The sequence below is a fragment of the Strongylocentrotus purpuratus genome, unplaced genomic scaffold, assembly GCF_000002235.5.
Source record: "Strongylocentrotus purpuratus isolate Spur 01 unplaced genomic scaffold, Spur_5.0 spur5_scaffold_1, whole genome shotgun sequence".
Classification (NCBI taxonomy): Eukaryota; Metazoa; Echinodermata; class Echinoidea; order Camarodonta; family Strongylocentrotidae; genus Strongylocentrotus; species Strongylocentrotus purpuratus.
In genome coordinates, this window is record NW_022145594.1 from 28,555,316 (window position 1) to 28,574,650 (window position 19,335).

The 19,335-nt window shown below is 40.4% G+C and overlaps 1 long non-coding RNA gene across 1 annotated transcript in view; it reads left to right on the forward strand.

Moving 5' to 3' along the window:
* LOC115921024 overlaps positions 1-9,885 on the forward strand; it is a 39,260-nt gene extending 29,375 nt beyond the window's left edge. Inside the window, exon 3 of the long non-coding RNA XR_004062699.1 lies at positions 9,441-9,885. This is a non-coding gene — a long non-coding RNA (uncharacterized LOC115921024). The remainder of the gene's footprint in view (positions 1-9,440) is intronic.
* The last annotated feature ends 9,450 nt before the right edge of the window (positions 9,886-19,335 follow it).

Consider the following 19,335-nt stretch of genomic DNA (forward strand, 5'->3'; position numbering starts at 1 on the left):
TGTGACTAACTGGGTAGGTGGCGCCTTAATGTAAGCCTAGTCTAGAAATACAAACCCACCAATACACGTTCTTGAGTTTTTCTAGCTCTAAGGGAACAGTCATAGGGTAATGTCAATTTGTACTCTTTAACTGTATTACTAACTTCTGCCTTGGACGTAACAGACCTAGTCTTTACCTTAACATAATAGTAAATATGTTAGCATTTATATTTGCTCTCTCCTTTTCGACATTCTCGACCCTGACAAAGTTTTTGAACTATGAGACTATGCATACTAAACGGTCTGCACCCGGTAGGCCATGCACGTACTGTCGCTACTCTTGCCGAGACTGACAGAGTTAGGCTCGGCTCAAATCTTTAGTTTGTGGAAGTTTGTTAAAGCCTGTGTCTGCAGTACATGTATACGAACGGAGATGGTGCATATTAAAGGTAATACAAAGTTTTGGGAAATTTTGAAAATTGGGTGGATGGTGATTCTTTACGATTTTGATATATTTGGATGCCGCTGTGGATGTATCATAAGCACTCGAAAAATTAGCCCCTAAAACACTTCTGCTTTCGAGAAAACTTGAATATAAAAATTTACCGGTGCTCCCGGTAAATGTTGATAAATTTCAAAAAGTGCCTATGGCCAAACGATGGTAGCTGCGACCATGAAAATTTCAGAATATGTAGTTGTGATATATAATTTCCAAACGGTATTAGCCAATCGGTCGATTTTAGTCAAGAAACATTAATTTATAGCTTAATTAATATATCCACCTTGAGAGGGAGTTATACAACATAAAGAGTTTATTATTTACAATTTCATAATTTTAGACACGAAATCAACCGCGACAACGATCACTAAATAATGTAGGATTGCATATGCTTCCAATATATTCATTTGAACCAAATTCATGACCCCACACCAAAACTTTGTAATACCTTTAAGAAACGCGGCATAGATATCGGACTGTATGAGCTAGACCACAGCAACAGCATCGTTCAAAATCATGTTAGAATCCAGCGTAGGTTTTTTAATGAAGCCCCAATTAAGCTTTAAAATGTTTATGCTTTATCTTTGGAGTCAAGTTCCTGATGAATGAATTGAGTGACGGGCACTCCAGGAGCATCTTCACAGGATACCAATTTGTCTCGATAATTCGAGTGCAATTTTAATTTCAGGTTATTCTTACGGAATTATGTGTTCTACATGTACATTCGTTGTAATTTTAGTCATGATTAGTCATGGAAGAAAAAAAATGCACCGTGTCACAAGTAATACCCGAAATGACAATGGATAAGCTCTATGACCCATGCTATGCCTGTGGAAATCATTTTTTTCTCGAGATAAGAAATCAAGCAACATTGCGTTTCACCATTCTCCTGTTTCTAGAAAATTGACATTTGCAACAGCTTAAGGTTGTGGATAATACTTTCATTTTACATGTTTGTCTAGTCCAATTTACACATAATGTGTGCCGTGCTGAAGACTTGAAGGCAGACTGTGCTAATGTCTTATTATTTTGAAGTTCCAAAACCTTACAATCTACACCAATACTTCTATGCTATGTATGAAATAAGGATCAACATTTGTATTCAATCGCTTCCACATAATTTCGTTCACAACGCAATTGCGTGACTAGGGCCCTGTTTCATAAACAAATCAATAAGTAACAAGTTACAATAATTGTTATAAGCTACTGAAATAGTGGCATTTGATTGGCTGAGAGCAAATTAATGTCATAGAAATTTAACATGACTTATTGAAAACAAGTTTTTTTTTATGAAACAGGGCCCCGAGTTCAACTTTATCTATAATACGGTCTGCGAGTCAGACTACTAGAGGCCACTTCCTCTTGCCGACGGGTCAATGAAACTGGTGTAAGGTTACCCCAACTCCGTAAGAAGTCCACATCGGGGTAAGATTACCCCCTCTTACGACCACCTCGACACCCTTGACACCTTACTAGTGCGAATCCCGGAAAATGTTTTATTACAGTCGCCTCAAATTGGGTCCGGGTAATTGGGAAACATGTCCTCCTGTGTAAGAAACACTCACATTTAATATGTACATAATGCAGTTATGTTGAGTATGTGATTCGGGGAAAGAGCCCCTTGGGTGTCGGCTTGCTTTAATGCTCTCTAGGAACTAACGTGCTCTCTAGGAATTAGCATGCGTCTATTGTGTACGGCTATAGCTATGGCGATGGCTTTGCTGCGTACAGGGTCGAGAGTTAGAATTGCGAACATTAGGCTTACGAGCGTCGTAGCAAGTAAATCGTCAGTAGTAGTGTTGGATAAAATGGGGTCTGGGTGATGAAAAAAACTGTCCTATCTGGACTGTCTCTGTAATTGAACACAAATTCACCCATGAGTTTACCAAAGAGCTTCATATGTCAACAATATCAACAATTAAAGAGTGAAGTAAAGTTGGAGGGAGGTGTAGACTCAGTAGTTTATAACCACAAACCTCTTTAACGCCATATCCTAGCGGAGTTGTGGTATAGAGTCATACTTATCAGTGTTTCACATTAAGTCAAGTGTCTCCTTTTAGCGATGTTTTTTGTTTTAAATATCTTTTTATCTAGAATGCTAGGGATTGTACACGAACAGAAAGAACAACAACAAAAACATCACTGACAATTTCGATTTCGAGTTCATTTTATACAATGCTGTAGATTGTGCCGTTTATGAATGTGAACGATTTAATTGTGCATAATCGTTTCAGTCAAGTTTTCCGTGTAAACATGTATTCGGACTTCTTTGTTAAATTTTAATTTTTAGAATTATATAGAAATGCAAAATGAGAAAAACTGTTGTCAATTTAAAGAAGAACAAGTGACTTTTTTTGATAAATTTAAACCTTGATAATACTGTGAAATGCTTTGTCTTAAGGCTACTTACATGCCTGTATATTATCACGAATAAGCCTTCTAAAGTCTAGCGTGTTTAGTCATCATGTTGCAGGAAACCATATGGTCTCATGATGATTTCCGCTTTCTTACTCTACTTGAACGCTGTATGAGCTCACATTTCGATTGGATTAAACTATATTAAGTAGAGTTCGTTGCTTCGAGCATTGTTTGTCTGGCTCCCCTGAAATGAAGTTACTTTTCTTCATTTTGAAGCTTCAAGGGCATTAACTGAAATGTTAACATAGAGTTAACGCTCATTCGGCTTTAAACAGACAATTTGCAGAGTTAGATTTAATCTCATTTTGCGCTTGCTATTCTAAGTTCGAACCTCCCTAGTGTTTAAAGATTGCAAACTCTTTTCAGATTATTTTGTGTGTGTATTGATTCTCCTTTTTCAATTGACTTTTTTATTATTTTGTTTTTGTTTTAACACGATCGCAACGAAATTCAATAAATCAACGTCAGGATAGATTTTTAGCACTCTTTGAAATATATTAGGCCTACTTTTATAAGTGATGTTCGGACTACGTACAGTAATACCTCATTAACATGTTCGCACATTTCAGTATGTGACGCTCATAATGGCTATTGGCATTGCAGCCCCTGGTGAAATGTTGATCGAAACTCCTTGTATCGTGCTTGTTGTCATTGTTGCTGATGCCGTCGTTATATTTATCATGGTTTTTCGCCAATGTGTTCGTTCACTTTTTTGTTAATGATTCCTTTCATTTTCAAGGCAACTTCGTCTACTTCTGTCCCTTTCTCATTATTCAGTTGCTTAAAACATACATGGTTTACTCTGTATGCGTTCAATGTTCTTTGAAGTAGATCCCCAAGTCCCTATCTCATTCTGGTATAGCGATCCCCGCGAAACCACCACCACCACCACCGCAACCACCGGCACCGTCATCGTGGCCGCGGAGTATTCTCCAATATGAAAATGGTTTTGCTAATCAGGAACTTGATCCTTTTTAGGTTCGAGATGTGACAGCGAATGACATTGGAAGCTGAGAGTTTTGTTTCAGGAGTATTTTGTTTGAATGTCTTTAACTGTCTCTCTGTCTATTTTAATCTCTGCCTCCCTCTTATCTCTCTCTCTCTCTCTCTTTCTCCCCCGCCACCTCTCTCTCTCTCTCCCTCGCTCCTTTTCTTTCTCTGTCAGTCTCTATCTCTCCCTCTCTTTTCTCCCTCCCTCTATCTCTCTTTCTTTTGCTCTCCCCCTTTCCCCGCCCCCTCCCCTCTCTCGCTCTTTCTCGTCCTCCCTTTTTCTCTCTGTCTTTCTCTCTGACTCTCCTCTCTGTCTCTCAATATCTCTGACTTTGTCTCCTCATTAACCCGCATTACCTTTTCAGCGCTCCACTAAACTACCCCAACCATAATACTCTCTCTCTCTCTCTCTCTCACACACCCTCTCTCTCTCTCTCTTTTAAATGTCCTCTTCTTTCTTCTTCAAATAGCGCTCCCCTTTTCTCTCTTATGCCCGATGGACACAAGGCGTTATTTCGACTGCGTCATTCCCTGCGCTAACCAAGTCTTTAAAGGTAATTGGCGCATATGCCATTAATTTATCAAATTATTAGTACTATCCATTTACCATTCACTCATTGCGAGTCTAACTCTTAGTTACCATTTTCAGAGGACGCGTCAAAGATTGCGCCATTCACTGACGTAGTTCTACGTCATTCGAAATTACGCCGCGCGTGCAATAGGGATTACAAACAAACATGGCACACGTCCCCCATCTCAAGCTTGTTTACTTCATGCATTTCAAGGTTTTCCCAGTATACCCGTACCTTTCTTTATGACTCTTTTTCCAGACGTGATGTTATTATCATTAATCGGCTATTCTATACTAATCATTTATTCAAACACCGGCCATCTGTTTTGGTCGAGCTATAACCGGTGCACTACAAAGACGCGCAGGCATCTTATTTATTCGAAATCATCTTGCAGAATTAATTTGTGGAGAGAAAACCGGACACGGGAATAAAATCCATATTGGTTTCAACGTCTTTGTATCGCTTTGTTTTTAGGGGCACTAGAAATACCCTAGACTCCAACTTCATGGCTTTGCTCGGGAAAAGTATTATAACCGTAATAATGCCACCGTCAAACGTGTAGTGCAATATCGTTTTAGATGGCCTGAATAAAAGTGGTTCTTGAAAGCCCTCTCCCCCTTTTTATCTTCGGGCGGAGGTGGACCTTTATGGCAGTACTAGCTGTTTGCGCCCGTTAAACGGGCGCTCTTTGCTGTGGCAGCCATTTTGCGTTCGTCAGCGGCATCAAACTTTTCAGCCTTTAGCTTCCGTAATCAATGAAATAAGCTAATAAATATCAAATTAAGACTTGACTGATTTAAATTTAAAATATTATATTTTAATTAAAAATAAGCTAATAAATATCAAATAAAGACTTGACTGATTTAAATTTAAAATATTTTATTTTAATTAAAAATATTGATTGATAGACTATTCATAAATTTCTGTGTTTGCGTGGCGAGCTTCTTTTCGGTCATTTTCTTCGCGTACGCAAGAAATACAGCTCCGTTATTCATGAATGAGGTATCAAGTTGACCGGGATCATTGTCCGAATACCTGTAAGAAACGTCAATGAAATATATCAACCGGTTCAATTTAAAAAAATAAAAATTCACTTCAGCTCAGAAAATACAGCATCTGCTGCAATTACGGCCGGTTTTAAGCCCCAGAGTTCTGGGGAAGAAAAGGGCTAGAGATAGCTATGATTACTGATTAATTTTTTTGCATTAAACATCACATCCTATTTCTACTACATCACATCCTATTTCTACTAATATTCTAAAGCCTTCAAACTTCATGCATACCTTAAATTTCTGTGACCGCGCAGCGCAGACTCTAGTAATAAATAAAAATGATTATCGAAATTTAGCATACAACTATACATGGACAGAATAATCACAATCTAAGCTCAGGTTTCATACCTCTATAGATCTAGTCACGAAACTATATTGAAATATAGGGGCAATAAGAGCAATTTCAAAATGTTGTCGAGAATAGCTCAGCTCAGCTCACCTCACCTCACACACAGTCACAGTTCCGACAGTGCTCGACAACAGTGGCGCACTGCACTGCCCGTGCCTCATGGCAGCTAGCTTGCAACTGAACTGTCAGTTACGATGAATTTCTTGTGAAAACTTTACTTTGAAGAATGATTTTCAAAATTCAGTAAACATGAACAGGATAATACCAAAGTAACCCTGCTTGCATACCTCTATTCACGTAAACTATATATAAATCACGGCAATCATCATAGAATCAAAGACGAAGCGACTGAGCTGTGCGTGTGACGGTGAGCGTAGAATCATCGCATACATTATACACGTACGTTCGTACACGCAGCAGATCCGGCTGGCCTAGTACAAAGCATATCATATAAAAAGACGCATAACACGGGTAAGCCCAACCCGTGAGAGCGTGCATTTCTTACATCCCCTCACCCGGGTGAGTCATCTGTTAATGTGTATTTCTCTTACATGCTACAAAGCGTATCCTATAGCAAGAGGCCTAAACTCGGGGTAAGCCACAACCGTTACTACGTGATGTGCTACATCCATTGACAGAGTAGATTCTCGTCCGCTGTGTGTCTCTTTGTTGATTGCACAGAGGGCGGATGCACGCCTTGCCGACTCGCTCTCGCGGGTTCGTCGCCTCCTTGCAATCCGCGACGCCCGCCGTGCCCTCGTCCGCCCATCCTCCCCGGGACCCCGAAACCGCCTTTATCGACGTCGACGGCGACCGCGACCGAAGATCGAACGGGGACGTGGCCAAATGGGTAGATTAAAACGTCGTCCGTCCGCGGGACCGCCCGGCGGCGACCCGGGGCGGGCGGGAGGGGAGATTTGGGCGCTGTAAAATGGACCCCAGATACCCCCCTCGACGCCTTAGAGTATTATTATATAGACTATATTAGTTGCGTGGTATTCGCCCTACCCCTACCAAATATTCTTTGCTCGAGGTCATTACCCATTTGAGCTATACAGTAATCAGTATGCATCCTATCTCGGATTAGACGATTTAAAATAAAATTAAGCTGACTCAAATCGTATTTTGGTTACACTTGCTTTCTTTTATGATTCGCACTGTTAACACGTAACATTTCCTTATGTCCCGATTTGAGAAATTATGCTTCTTCGCTGATAAACTGGACCTTTATACAAGCAACGTACTTTTAAGCGATCTCATCTTTCTTTTTATGCGGGTGCTTTTCCGTTTGCCCTATGTATTTTTTAAATATTTATGTTACCATACATTATTTATCTGTCTTCATCTTTCTTCTCTCCCCTCTCCTTCGCCCCGGTGGTACCTAGGTTGATTGTAGTTCGTGTGACTTCCCATCTATCTACATCTACCTTCCCTCTCCTTCAGTTCCTCGCTCTTTCCTTCACATACTTCCATCTTCTCGCCCTTCCTTCAATATTTCTTCCGCTCCATTTCCCTTCCTTCCCTATCACCTCCTATCATGTCAATTACTTCCACTGTTGTCCAGCGCACTTTGCAAAACAATTTGTTGTGGTGAAAAAACCTCGACTTTTGCGCTGACATTTTCTTGAAGACCTCCACTCGACTTAAAGAGAAGATTGAGTTCTGGGAAGAGGTGAAAAATAATTTGTGAGCGTTATCAGTGTTATTATGCCAGTGTGGAAGAACATCAGATTAAAAATGTTCCCTGAATAGCATTGCTCGTCAGATGCCTTAATATTCTTAATATGGCATGTAACAGCATCAAAATCAGGACGGATTTTTATGCCACATAATTTTAGTCCCATATACATTTTTCTGTGTACAGTGCTTGTAACTTACCGACACTGGGCCATATTTCTTATCATGTTGATGATTCCAGAACCTTGCAGTACATACCAATGCTTATATGCTACATGATCAACCTTTTGTGATTGATTCCACACTGTTTCTTTCACAATGCAATCGCATAACCAGAACTCGACTTTATCTTTAAAAGTATTAGTCGATGAAAAAAAAAAAACGTCATGATATTGCCTCGCTTAGCTTGATGAAGCAAGACTCAGATAAATGACTGTCAATTGGGGGCCCTCGTAAATCTCCCTGTTTTAGTCGTGATATAGCGTCGAAAGACTCGAAAATAGGGCGAGACACATCACAGTAAATGGGGCACGAAACCGCGTCTGATCAGGGTAATGGCGAAACGGAGACAAGCACATCACTTTCAGTCCCCCGGTACATAACCTGCGCCCTGAAAAGACACGGGCCCATTCACACTCAGAGGATACGAACGTCCTAAGCCAACTGATCAGTGCCCTTTGCGCATGCACGAAGCGTCATTTCGATAAACGTTGTTCCCTCTGCTAATCAAGTCTTTGAGGACATTCGTTAATGCGCCAATAAGTAAACGCAGTGTTCGCACTATTCATTTTCCATTCACTGCGCTTACGATGCCAATCTCACACGATGCGTCAAAGACCTCACAATTTGACGCAAACATACGTCAATAAAATGACGCATCGTATTCAACAGGAGTGAGAAGAGAGCCATGCTCTAAATTAGAGGGCAAACTCGTTCCAAGAATGCCACTAGAAAGCACTCCGCGGGGCCAACTGAAGGAGGTATTTCGGCGGCGCCACCGGGTTACCCTTTGAGGGCCGCTGATGAACAATCATTCCGTAAAAAAGAATCCTTATATAATGGAGGGAGGGCACATGCAGTCTTTACGCCCTCTAAGACAACGCTCTTATTTCAAATGTGAACGGAGCCATTAGGAGTTCAGTTGTCTCTTCATATTTTGTCCGCATGTTTGGAGCCCAGAACCATGTGATACTGATAGATGGGCGCTGCGATTTCCTCAACACTGTAGAAGAAGAAGAAGACGAAGTGATCTCTCAAGTTTCAACTTTTGAGTGGATTGATTCGCAAAAGAGTGTTCGCAGGAAATGTGATGAACCCGAACATGAGTAGTGAGCAAAGAGAGTAGCATTCGTGTGAAGAGCAAGGGATACCTCTCAACTCTTCAAGCTCGTGAAGGTGTGTTGTCCAATTTGCTTCGCCCTAAAGATGGTCGCTCTGATATGATTTGTATATTAGCTTAGTTCAGTTTGTCTGTTTTTGTGTGTCTTACATGACTGCTAAGAAAGCATGTGATGCTTGTCAGTAACCAACCAGGGAACCGACGGCATTTAAGTCCTCTCCAAGGTACTTGGTAATGAGGTTAATGCCTTACCAAAGGGCACTACTAGCACATCGACTCGGTTTGGAATACTGGACCTCCCAGTAACGAGACAACTGCTCTACCACTGAGCCATCGTGCATGTTTGTTCCCCTTTCCCCAGGCCCCTGAAATATTACAATATGGTTTGTACATTATTTATTATGTACTATTGAGTAATTGGTATGGATACAAACATGAACTGGAAATGAAGTGCATATATTGAAGTTGATCTATCATCATGCTTTCAAACAAATGCATCCATCATGTGCGCTATTTTTATTCTATTTTATTCCATTTCCTTTTTCTTTTCTCCTTCTTTTTCCAGTAAATTTTCAACATACCCAAAGAGCACTCAGCTGGTTTAGTGAATATCCCTTCCAGGCATCGTTAAGGAAAAGGACCGAGACAGGTTTCGCATTTCTAAGGTAAATTAATAGTAGTTCGTCGCTTTATATATAAATACGAGGTGAAATTTCATTAATGTTAAGAGACCCGGAGCGAAAATGTGTAAATAACGAAGTAAGGTTGGGTAGGAGATAAAAGAGATACGGATCAGAAGACTCGAGATTCGTATGTTGGTAATGACGTATTGGATGAATTTGAGTATGAAAATGTATTCCCGTTCTCTTCGAAGATTACCATCGATCCTATTTCTCTTATTTCGAAGATTTTAAACATCATTAAAGATTTATGACGTGGCTTAATTGATATTGGATCTGTTTGTTGATTTTAAAGTGATAATCACCTGCAGTTTTTCGCACTTCAGATTAGAATCATTCTTAAGAGAGAAACACATTTTCCGATTTCTCTCTCCCTATATATTTACCTGAAAGGAATTGGGTATCTTTGTCTCAGATTCTAAACAAAATCCTGGATTTAGCTCATGCTGCAACGATAATTATAAACCTTTAGGTCTGATTATCAAGATATTTATGATTGTAATTCGAAATTTTACAACACTACGGTCTACTGGAAAAGATGAGTATGGTAAAACCGGTCACCCAAGATATTTACTTTTTTGAAGCACTTCATGATGATTTTGAAGCGCAATATTTGTAGGGCTTCAATATTACATCATATCACAGACGCTGATAACATGGAGGGCCATGCATACCAGATTTGGCATTGTTAAACAATGTCTTTAATTCCTTGCGAGTTGGAATAAATTTCTCAATGGTATAAATAACCCTAGAATTAAGGGTCGAACCATCTTCCAATACGGATTGTTTCAGCAGTCAGTGAAATGTATGATTTTCCAAGAATCGAGTCATTCGGAAGATTTATATCATTAGGAAAGATGGGTATTCATAAACCCACCATACCTTGCACATCTTCTATATTTATTTTTTTTTGGAAATAATAATGATAATATAAAGTGCTTTTCAGGACCGAAGGCCCTCTTAAAGCACTTTACAGATATTATTACCCAGGTCATCGGATTCAGGCTTACCCGCACACAATGTAAGAACAACTGTGCTGGGATTTTCATTCATTATATTCTTAGACGTGATGTAGATTATATAGATGGCCAATAAAAACAGAAGATAAATGTTTATGATGATGCAAAACGATTTTCGTGCCTGTTCCTGCGAACATACAAATTAGATGGGAGTAAGCAAATCACCGCTGCTTAATTCAACTTCAAACCAGGCACAATTGGTTTCCATCCGGCGGGCGCGCAGCATCTAACATTTAACAAAACGATTGAAGAGTCTCTTAAAGACGTCGTTGGTCGTTCGCTATCAGTGGTGATTTCCAAAAGTCTAAATCTTCTTTCATCGTGTTCATGTAGTTGAACGTGTAGATGATACCTCCGGCACACCGCCGAACCGATTCCAAACCAACCGATTTATTATCTCTTCAGAGTTGTGTCATTCTTTGTTCGGTCTGTTGTCGATCTGGGGGCATTTCACAAATACTAAGACCCCGTTCTCATTCACTTCGTTGGAGCGGTCTAACTAAGAGCCGTTCCTCAGGAGCAGTTCTTAGGTGAGTGAGAATGGTCAAAGTGGTCCAGGAAGTGGACTTCTGGACCGCTCCAGAAGACCACCTCGGGAGGTGGTCTTGAGGAACGGGTCTTATTAAGAGCGGTTTGGACCGCTCTAACGTGCAATGTGGACGGAAGCGTACTTTGGCCGGAAGTGAGCTAGTGACGTTCCGTGCAAAACATGTAGTACGGTACATACGGTTTGTATTCCGCGCGCGAAAAAAATGACCTGCTGACCTGAGCTCCCATAGCAACAAGACCACTTTGATTTGTGGAGCGGTTTGGGCCATAAAAAACTGCTCGGAGTGTGAACGCTCGCAAACCGTTCCTCAAGACCCGTTCCTCTGGAGCGGTCTAACTAAGACCACTTTCAAAGTGAGTGAGAACGGGGTCTAAGACCGTTTCACCAATACTGTTGAATTTGAACTATGACAAACCATTCATCCACTGGTAGCTCTTAGCAGTGGTCTGTCAAGGGATGTGCACATCACGATCACAAATATACAGAATAGACACTCTTTGATAGTACATTGTTGACGGAAAATACAAATTATGTTCTACTTAAGACTCTGACTTATACTGCCAAAAGACTTCAACCAGATGAAAAATTATCTCAAAAATACTCAATAAATTATGATCTTTACATCCTTTTTTTGTTACTTCAACAATGTACCATCAACGCATGTAAATTCGTGTAGATTGTTGACCACGATTTGCACGTCCCTTTAGGACAAATGCAAGGAATTGTGAGAGCAACCGTTGGCATGAACTGCCTGTCATAGTTAGACAGCTTAGCCTCCGACTTAAGTCGATTTTAGTCTTTGTGAAACTGAAACACCCCCGATTTCTGTCTCGCCGGTGTGACGGAGGTATAATAATTGAGGCAAAAACCGAGCGGTTATTGAGATGGGCAATTTTCCTCGCTCATTCTCTTCCCCCATCTTCCTAATTGCAAGAACCGTGGTTCAAACGCGGAGCGTGGATTTCTCGTCCTGAGTTTCATTAGCGTTTATCCCAAGATCAAGTATCAACTGAGAAGGATGGAGAAGAGAAAAGTAATAAAAGTCGCCTCAGTATTTTCAGAGATATTTTGTTTTATTTCATTATGGGGTTCTTGGTGATTCGTTAGGTTATGATGGCTTTGAGTTTGTTGATACTCCTGCGTCGTGTTTACAATATACAAGGATGGTGAAGAGAGAGAGAGAGGGGGGGGGGGGGGGAGATAGATAAAGAGAGAGTGAGAGAGGGGAGAGGGGAGGGGGAGGGCGTAATACAGTCGCCAGTTAATGTTTCTTCACGGATTTTCATCTGAAAATGGGATTCTGAAGGTTATATTGTCTTAGCGCTATTTGATACTCCTGACTCGCTTATTAAACTGAGGACGAAGAGAGAGAGAGAGAGAGAGAAAGAGATGATTTATATAAACAACGAATATATACATTTATACACATATATATATATATATATATTGAGAGAGAGAGAGAGAGAGATCTGAGATTACCGTGATGACATTTCTCGCAAAAGTCCTGCCCAAACTGGGTGAAACCAATTCGTTCTAAATCAAACTGATTCTTTAATTCATTTCCAAAGAATCTGATTTGTTACGAATCGAAGGCAATAAATTGGGATCTAGCGGGATGAGTATACACCGAAATGAGATTCCTAAACCTGATACTATAATCATGGACCTAGGTCCATGCTATAATTTATCATTTTTGAGATGTTACGAAACATTGTCATTACACACCTGTTGCATAAAGATAGCATACATAATATCGTGATATTACAATGCATTTTTTTCTCGTAAATACTGCGATCCTCACCAGTCATGTTCAAATTTCAATTAAGCCACACTGAATGTATATTTTTTGTCGGCATAGATGGGAATGTATACAAGAGGCCATTTTGGTAATGTAATCAAATTGAATACAAACATCTTTATTTAGTGCCTCGTTATAAATTATCTCATTCACCTGTTAGGAATAATTGTATTCCAATAGTCGGAATGTGAATTGCATAGATTAATTGTTGCTAGGTAGGACAAACTTATGGCTTGTCCACCCTAACAACACGAACATGGTCTACGGAGTACTGTGGGCCACACTCAAGTGGTAGCCATACTGTAAATACAGAGTATGCTTGAACATTGTATTACCAAACGTTTTAATTGTCAATTCTCACTTTGTGAATGTCCAAACTTCATCTTTGATAAGACAAAGGGTTCCCATTTCTTTTTTCTTCTTCTTTTTCTTCCTTTTAGGTAATGGTTTCTTCCGAAAAGGGCACCGCAATATATAAATTAACCTCATTTTGATAATCAAACGTCCTTTTAGGTAAGAGTATGCTTCAACATTTTATTACCTCAAGTTTTTTGTGAATGTCCATACTTCATCTTTGATAAGAAATAGGGTTCTTCTTCTCCTTCTTCTTCTTCTTCTTCTTCTTCTTCTTTTTGGGGGTAATGGTGTCTTCTGCGTATATCTTAACCTCGTTTTAATAATCATACGCCTTCACTGACGTAAAGTGTCTTATTAACTGATACGGAGGAAGATAACACCATTGGGGAAATTTGTTTTTGCAGAAGTCAATTTTAGAGTCTGCGAAACACAATTTTCAAGTTATCTTGGTAGCTTATGAACAGATCTGGCTTTGATAGAAACCTAAGCAGGATAAACCCGATAAGAACACAAAATCTATTTCTTCTTTCTTTCTTTCGTCTTTCTTTCCTGCTATATCCTTAACCCCTTTCCCAATACGACATAATAATCGCCTCGGCGTCCCAAATTTAATATGAGTGTTACGTTGCTGAGTGTGGGGGGAGGGCATGGCGATTATTCCAAAATCAAACGACCTAAGGCTTTCTCGTTATTCTTTCGAAAAGGCAGAATGGAGCTGCAAACCATCCTAACATAATTTGTTAGTTTTGCGGTATTGGTCCATTGAATTTTGTTCAAAAGGGGAGTGGGTGAGGGGGGGGGGAGGGGTTGGTTGTCATGAATAGGGCACGGTGAGACATGACGATTATTCAAAATGTAATTAACCTCATACTTTGTATCTCTTCAGAACATGCTGGATGAAGCTGCAAACCGTCGCATATTTTGTTGTTTGGCGACATTGTGAGCAATTCCCTAAATTCTGGTTTTGAGGATATCATAAAACTTGTATTTTTTTACTGAATGTGATATTCACTCAAACTTTAGTAGTAATATCCAAAGTGGAATGTTGAATAGCGCTCATGTCTGGCACATTACAATCATTACCCCAGCCTTATCAGGGTTTCCATTGTAGCTCACGAGCATTTGAAGGAAACAATCATACCAGGTACATATTTGCCTCACCTGGGTGTAGTGTGGCAAACTTTATAGATTAATGTCTTACCAAAGGACATTGGTGCTGCCGCAGAGATTCAAACCTCGTATCTGCATGTGGTTAACGGTCCGGATACTTATCCGCTGGACCGCAACACACCACAGTTAATTGAGTCAGATTGAGTCAGGCTTTCCTCATTTTCCACAATTATTGCCATAATCACATTTTCTAATAAGTCGTCGATAATTTCTTTCACAATGCTATTTTTTCCCTCAAAACCAATCACCGAGCATGGTGGAAAACCGCTATCATATTAACTTCAGGTATCCACCCCTTCGACTCATCTCGCTTTTACTAGGTTAGGCCAATTACATAGATCCAGTTCAACTTGAAATTGTACATTTCTATTCGAGTTACATTTATTCTAAAGAATGTCGAAAGACCACTTAATTTCCGCATTACCCCCTAATTGATATAACCGATAAATCATGGTTTGTGTGGCGTTCGAAACACCGTGTATAGATGAAGGAAGTATTCTTTTCATTTCCTCTCCAAATTAAGGAAAATGATCGGGAATTCCCTCGTGTCCATTACACTTACAGGTGACTTATCGTAAGCGATACCCTGACACCGCATGCAGTCACACCGCCAAACAGACTCCAGGCCGACCGATTCTCAGCCATTACAGGTAATGCAATATTTTGGTTCGGTTTGTCGTCGGTGTGGTGTCGGTCTCCCTGATGTAACTGGGGCATAGTTGCGTTTAACGCCAACAGGCAAGGTGGCGGCTATTAATAATCGTAATGGAAATATGGTGTGATAGGCTATGAGTGTCAGCGGATATTGTTACGCTAAAATGCGCCGTGATTATAAACAATGATTTACATTTCGTGATTATTATATAAAATGATAAGTGCTGTATTCTAAAAACCTATCATGCTAACAGTCATTGATAAAATATTTACAATTTTACCTATTCTCTATTTTGTATTATTGTCATGGTATATTTTCTAGTTTTATCATTGGAAACTTTAGAAAGAAAGAACAGCGGCCTTGAAGGCATTTTCGTATAAATTATTTCAGCCTATATTATAGCCAGTATGAGGTCTGTTTCTGTCCGAAATAGCGTTGACTCGAACCCCGTACCTTGTGATCCACAGTCAATCGACCTATCCACTCGACCACAATACCGAGACAAAAATTTCCCCTGGCCCCGGAGCGTTGTCTCTCCGGACAGCGACTCCGCCACCCGTTCACTGCTGTCTAGTGACACACAGATAAGGACTGATTACATGCATGATCTCTGTATCGCTGATCAGCGAGGGTGTTAGTAAGAACCGTTCTATTCTTGACAAACCGATAGTCGAGGATGTCGGGTCTTTCACGAGGGTACTGTCCCACGGTGAATAATTACACCCGTTAATATACGACGGGTATTATTTCTTTTATAAAATCCTGTCGAAGGTCCTTATCATATGATAAATGAATCTCTTCCCAAAGTTTATAGATCAAAACTTGACTTTCATATTAGGGACCGTCATAAGTGCCCTTTCCTGGTCATTAGAAAGTGCTCATGGTCCAGTTACACGGTACATGCCTGGTCACATGTCCGCTCCCAACCAATCATTCGATTAGAATCATCGTCAACATTGTTATATTTGCATTTTGGTTAAGCTTTAGGGTTAGGACTAGGTAAAGTGTTTAGTCCAGGGTTTAGCGATTTAGTTTAGAAGTTGATCGCAGAACATTTGTCACCTGGGCAAGTATTTTATGTACAAGCCACGATGCATCCCTGCTCAAGGCAGTGACCTTACCCACGAGGTAGCGTGTGGACAATGACACAGTTCGAATGAACGTGAAGCAAATAATTCACCTCTCTTATTTCCGCCCCGTAAATATTCATACGTCTCGAGGGCAATACTATATTTTAAGTAATCTTTAAAGGAAGGACTTATCGAAAATGTCACATTCATTGTCAATTCTTTCATTGCATCTCCAGCATAAATATGTTAATCACATTCTTTTGATGTTAGCCTATACTTGTCATTAGATCTCAGATATATACGATTATAGATGCAGTGAAGATTATTAACGAATTCCTGGCGTTCGACATTGACATGACATATTTGGTAGTGTCAAGCCTCAAGGGCGTAAAGTCACTTTCTGCTGCTCTTCGCAGTCGCGGCGTAGGGCGAACTTGGGTTCAGCCATTGAAAAACTATGGTGTCGGGGGTGGGGCACCGGTAATATTTGGTTTAAATGAAATGCGAAGAAATATGGCAATTGCCTTAGGGAAGGGTATTGAGCGGTGTCGTTCTGCTTTCTTTTCACGTCTTGCACCTCTCCGCTTCCGTTCTCTCTTTCTGCCTCATTTTTCTTCACATATTTCTCGCCATATGAATACGTACCCCCGATGCTGCTAAAGTGCTATCCCCTAGTTACCCCGCCGCCAGTCGGTATCGCAGTAGGTCCGTGGTACCATCCAAAGTGGCGTCTATGAGTATACTATATATGTGCACTTTTATGATAAGTAGCAATGGGACAAAGACTGAACAATCTAAAACCTAGGTCATATCGATATATTTCTAGAGGGAGATAGCATGTATGCGTATATTCTTTTCCTGAATATTAGGAGGTTACTCAACCTTCTAGTGTACCTAGTAGAGATGTTCCATGAAAGGTATTGTGAAACTAGCAGACCAGGGCCCCGTCGCATGAAACTTACCATTGATGGTAACTTTGCCATCAATGGCAACTACTATGGTAACAGGGCTCAACAGCCAATCAAAATCAAGGTTTTAATGGGAGTTACTATTGCTGGCAAAGTTACCATGAATGGTAAGTTTTGTGCAACGGGGCCCAGGAGAGGGAATTCCAGTTCATAAGTAGGCCTATGTTGTATAATTATTTTTTTGTTAAATAAGAGAGAGAGAGAGAGAGAGGGGGGGGGGGTGAAGAGTGACCAAAGTGGAATTAAAAACCTGGCAATGTGATTAAATTCGAATCGAACCCTGACAACCAACCAAGACTGTTAAAAAAGGAGAAGAAACGATTGAGAGAGAGAGAAAGAGAAGGATAGAAATAGAAAGAGAATTAGAAAGAAAAAGAAAGAGAAGAAAGAGAGAGAGAGGGGGAAAGAGAGAGAGATGGAGAAGACAGCGGTACATACCTCTGTCGAGGGTATCCTTGAACTTGTTATACATAATTGAAAACTGATGATAGGTTGAAGGTACTATTAAAGGCGCAACGCACAGACATTACATCAATGACTTCATATCTTACCTAGATAGTACATGGACACTAGCCACTTGCGTAGTTATATGAGCATGGGTTTGTTTGGGTTGTGTTTTTGATGCCTCTTAATGAAATCTAGTACTGAACGTTGACAATAAGTCTCTCCCATATTAACCTATTTTATAATTATTCATGTGTTCCATTATCGACTGTCGTATAACCACCCCTGTTTCCTTGACACTGGTTTCAATCAAAAATAGATCAGTTTTTTTTTTCCAACGCATTTTCACCGGGAGGGCTAAGACACTGAAGGCTTAGTGATACGACTCCTTGCCTCTCAGCATCTCTCTCTCTCTCTCTCTTTCTGTATCCAGCATCCTCTCATTCTTTCCTACTCTCTCCTTACTCTCTCCTGCGTCTCTTTTTCTACCCATGTCCTTCTCCCCTTCTCTTTCTTTTCCCTTCTCCTCCTCTCCTATTTCTTCCTCTCTCTTCCATCTCCCAAATCTTTCGTCACTCCCACTCTCCTCAATCTCGCCTTTCCTTCCTTCTGAAATGGTCATCTCCACTTTCTATTCCTCTCTCTCTCTCTCTTCTCCTAACCCTTTCCATCCTATATCATGACTGTCTACATTCGCTCTGGCTTCTACTCTCCGTCTAATATATACCCCTGCTCTGCCCCCTTCCGTCTGATCCTCTCCCCTCACTCGTCTACGACAATCTTAAAGCTCACTATCTATCTCCCTTGCTCTCCCACATCGTTACCTCTGCCTTTCTACCCCCCCCCCTACCCCCACACCTCACACCCCTCTCCCCCTCTCTGTGTTTCCGGTTCCTGGTCATATTTGCCATGACGATCATGTTAACCTCCCTCATACATCTTTCTTTATTCCTCCTCTCTTACCCCTCTCCTACCCCACCTCTAGCCCTCCCACACCCCTCCCCCTCTTCCTCTCTCTGTTGTTTTTGGTTCCTGGTCCTTGTTTACCATGGCGATCATGTTTACTGGTGTTGATGCGTTTCTGTTTTAGCCATGGGCTACAAATTGATTTGATGTTGAGGGAGATGAGTGGGTGAGAGAGGGCACCGATAAGTGGAGGCGACGCAAATTGCATGGTGTAATGGGTTTTTCTCGACACTGGCGACTGTGAACTTATGGGAGATTTCGTTTTTGTTTTGTTCACATCTACGTTTTCAAAATAGTACTGTATATATTGTTGGGTCGGGGCAATCTACTCATATTGGCCCTTCCACAACTCAGAATTATTTTGATAAATAAAGAACAATCAAGATGATTTGGTTACCTTTGATCCGTTTATTGCTCTCAACTCGAGCCACATCTTGGAAATCATCTCAATCAACATCTCATTTGCATATTCGTAACATATCTCCCCCCATAAAAGAAAGTTTCTATCAGTAGTTAGAACTTTCTTCTGAACAATGTAAGATGTAAAGGCGAGAAATTAACCACACAACAGGTATAACAAGCTAGCATATGAACATCATTTTTCTAATATCAAAGACAGACCGATTAGTCCTTTCATTTCAACATTCAATAACAAAACACAAACTGCAGAAAAATGAAAACAACTTCGATAGATAACATTATACATGTATGTTCTCTTCCTGAATCCTGGAAGTAAGTACCAGGACATTAATCAGACACCTTGCCTGTGTTTTGTAAAGAACC